Source organism: Salvelinus sp. IW2-2015, linkage group LG2, assembly GCF_002910315.2.
Source record: "Salvelinus sp. IW2-2015 linkage group LG2, ASM291031v2, whole genome shotgun sequence".
Classification (NCBI taxonomy): domain Eukaryota; kingdom Metazoa; phylum Chordata; class Actinopteri; order Salmoniformes; family Salmonidae; genus Salvelinus; species Salvelinus sp. IW2-2015.
The window spans coordinates 23,529,786-23,534,255 of record NC_036839.1 but is presented as its reverse complement, the minus strand read 5'-3'; positions in this window follow the sequence as shown (position 1 = coordinate 23,534,255).

Below are 4,470 nucleotides of genomic sequence, written 5' to 3'. Positions count from 1 at the left end.
AAAACACGCTTTAATGTCCAACCAAAAAAGGTACAAAAGGTAACGCCGAACATAGGCGTAATACACTCCACCTAAGTACACTCTGGTATCAAACCGGACAGCGGAAAACCCATATAAATAAAGAACACCTCTCACAATACAGAAACAAGCCCGCACAAACACAATCGGGCTAATCGAACTTAAATAACAACCACCCCAAAACCCCAACAAGGAACAGGTGAAAACAATTAGACAAAACCAAACGATAAAGGAAAAAAGGATCAGTGGCAGCTAGTAGACCGGTGACGACGACCGCCGAGCGCCACCCGAACAGGAAGGGGAGCCACCTTCGATGATATTCGTGACAATTTTCCTGTCCTGCTAAGCATTCAAAATGTAACAAGTACTTTTGGGTGTCCAGGGAAAATGTATGGAGTAAAAAGTACATAATTTTCTTTAGGATTGTAGTGAAGTAAAAGTATAAAGTTGTCAAAAATATAAATAGTAAAGTAAAGTACAGATACCCCAAAAACTACTTAAGTAGTACTTTCAAGTATTTTTACTTAAGTACTTTACATTACTGCGCCAGGGTATACTTATTCTTATTCTTGCAGCTGAGAATTCAATGTAGGTTGGATCTCGTCACCGTTCCTGTCGTGTACCAGTTCGCCACCGGCCTGAAATAAACCCTCAATTTCAGAGGTCAGGTCTTTGTCTTACGGATCCTTGATCTGCACTGTTTCGGTGTTCCCTGGAACGACAGAAACAGGTATTGAGATCCGGCTCGAAGGACCAAATTGTCACGAGAATTTTGCTATCTCAATGGTTGAACTCAACTATCACTCAAGCMTTGACCAATTCCCAGAGGTTGTAAGGCTCTGGTTAATTTAATGAAGAATTAGACAAAGTCTCAGTCTGCAATAGATCAACACTTTATTCAGAGAGCGCTCCGCCCCTCAAATGCAGAGCCAGTCTTTTTATACACATARACACACACACAATTTCTTATCATAGGCTACTCCCTGCTTAGACAGGCACAATCATTTTTTCTCACTACCCCCATACATAGTTATCTCGTCTCACAGTTTCTCCCTGCTTTTATAGCTACAAAAGAATACAATGCCCTAGTTATAATTCTAACCAAGCTACACACATCATCAGATTATATTCTTATGATTCTAACACATTTCACACAGTTATACAGTTTCAGGGTGGAATACTTTAGTCATTATCTTAAACATACAAATTCTTCTATCACTGCTATTCATCGAATAATTACCTCCTACGTTTAATTATTACTTGATTAAATTAATCATGTAACAATTAATTCACTAGAAATTTGGGGCACCACGAGAACAGTTTTTTAATGAGTTAACGTTTCCCGAATTAACTCAGTCCTCATGCCTCCTTGCAGCATGCCTAAGGCACGTTCACGCAGATGAGCAGGGACCCTGGGCATCTTTCTTTTGGTCTTTTTCAGAGTCACCTTCAGAGACGAAGCCTCCAGCGACGGTCGGCGGTCCAAAGCCTCCAGCGACGATCTGCAGTCCAGAGCCTTCAGCAGGGGTTTTCAGTCCGGAGCCTCCGGTGACGATCCACGGTCCGGTGCCTCCAGCAACGACCCACGGTACGGAGCTTCCGGCGATGATCCCCGGACCAGAGCCGCCATGGAGGAAGARGTAACTGCGAGCGGAGTGGGTACTTCGTCCCGCACCGGAGCTGCCCCCGACGCCCTGCGTCATCCATCATAGATGCCCACCCGGACCCTCCCCTATTGAGTCAGGTTTTGCGGTCGGAGTCCGCACCTTTGGGGGGGGGGGGTACTGTCACGCCCTGACCATAGTAAGCTGTTTTTTCTCTGTGTTGGTTGGGGCGTGATAGTGACTTGGGTGGGTCATCTAGGTGTTTTTGTATTTCTATGGTGGCCTGATATGGTTCCCAATCAGAGGCAGCTGTTTATCGTTGTCTCTGATTGGGGATGATATTTAGGTAGCCATTTCCTCATTTGTGTTTGTGGGATCTTGATTATGTGTAGTTGCCTGTCAGCACTATTTTGTATAGCTTCACGTTTCYTTTGTTAATTTTGTTGGTTTGTTCGGTGTTCATTCATTAAAAGAGAATACCACGCTGCGCATACCACGCTGTGCCTTGGTCTCATTCTAACGACGGACGTGACAAGGACCTAATGAATTTATTAGGACCTAATGAATTTATAATTGACTGATTTCCTTATATGAACTGTAACTCAGTAAAATCGTTGAAATTGTTGCATGTTGCGTTTATATTTTTGTTCAGTATATGAAGTGGCTAAGGGGCAGTGGATACATGAAGAGCCTAGGGGTAAGAGTTGTTTCTGCACTGGACCGTTCTCTTACTCTTCTTCTCATGCCGTCTCCCATTCTGAATCTGACAGCCTTCCCTCCTAGACATCGTGACAGGTGGTCCACAGTCTGACACACATAGCCAATATTAATCAAATACATTTTGTGCCGAATACAACTAGTGAAGACTTTACCTTGAAATGCTTACTTTCGAGCCCTTCCCAATGATGCAGAGTTTAATAATAATATTTCTAATTAAATAGTAACACAAGTAATGAAATCAAATAGAACAATGGAGCTATATTAGTGCTGTGCGATTATAAAAAAAGATCATGTTTTTTTCAACATTAAATGCACTATACATTATGTYGATTGAATGCTGTAACAACACTGAATAAAACAATTAAGAAACGTCCCATGATGGTAGTGATGGTACTGCATCATTTATTTACATGACTTTAATAAAATATTTGTTTTATTTGATGACTATATTATTTCATTCAAAATCATATAATCTCATCTCTATAGAGCTGCTGCCTATGCTGTCTGACAAAATCACTATTATAGTAGTTATGCAAAGTAAATACGGCATACTTTTATGACTGCGGAATACCAACTATCAATCACTTAGATCATGTATTTTCAGCCTTGTGAAGCTACTGCAATCGATCACCTTTTCCCTCTCCTCTTAAAGGGGAATTTCACCCTGGGGTAATCTTGTTTTCATCATGTCCAAGGCATTTCTAGGTCAGTGAGATGTGTTTCACACATAATTGCCCAGTAGGAAGGTAGGTCTGGGCATCTCGTGCTGAATATACACCCTATTTCGGCTTCTGGTGTATTGATCTGGGAGGCAAGTGCTGAAATTAAATGTAGCCCTGCTTTGTGGCATTTCGCAAAGGCTCTATGTGATACTGATCACACTATTGTGATGCACTGTTTTTGTGCTTGTTGATATGGTTGTCCTTGGTRGATAGAGCCAATGGATGTCTTTCAGCGATGTTCCTGTCAGCTGATTTATTCCAAAATATATATGCTGACACATTTTTTCCAGTCTCTGAAAAACTACAACTTGTGTGGAGCGGTGCTTTGCGTTCTGGCCCCGTCCCTCCCCAAAGCAGGCTTTTTTGAAAGGGAGACACTAACAACCTCATTTTTMGGGCAAAACTGAAAGAACTGACCACACCACAATGGCTTCAAGTGATTCCTGTCATCAACACGAATTCAGATGGAGCATTTTTTGTTGTTGTTGCTACATGGCGACATTCAACCACACATGTTTCAACCGGAATATAGCAAAGAGGATTCGAAAACAAAGCTTTGGATTTAGCTAGAAGCTCAGCTGCAGCCAATGCCAGCACCAAGAGGGCAGGTGACAAATATGGTGGCTAACTAAGTAATTTTTCTTGCAAGCCACCAAGTTAGCTAGCTAACTTTAGTTTATCTAATGAAACCAATATTGTGTATTGCTGGCTAACATACTACTTTGTTACAGTGGGGGGAAATCAAATAATTGTTCTGTTTACTAACTTACGTAGTTAGGTAGGTAGCTAGCTAAAATAGCTAATCAACTACAGAAAGCCATACCTGTGACAAAAAATAGAAGAGGTTTTACAATCGGAGATCTATTGTATCTCGATTGTAAAACGTATTCTCTTTTTAGTCATAGATATGGCTACAAAACAGCAAGCTTAACTTACAACTAGCCACCTAAGCTAGGTTTACCAGCAAATGTGAGCACATGACTGGAGTTGGCTAGCTAGTTAGCCTGGCACCTGCTAACTTGTTACTATATACTAGGCCTACCATTTGTAACTTTTTAGCAAACTTGCAAACATCAGAAACTGTGAATACTAAACAAAAATATAAACGCAACATGCAGTGTTGGTCCCATGTTTATATTACACAGGTGCCCCTTTTGCTGGAGACAATAAAATGCCACTCTAGAATGTGCAGTTTTGTCACACAACACAATTCCACAGATATYTCAAGTTTTGAGGGAACATGCACTTGGCATGCTGACTGCAGGAATGTCCACCAGAGCTGTTACCATAAGCCGCAGACCATGTGTATTCACGCCAGCCCAGGACCTCCACATTTGGCTTCTTCACCTGCGGGATCGACTGAGACAAGCCACCAGGACAGCTGACGAAACTGTGGGTTTTCACAA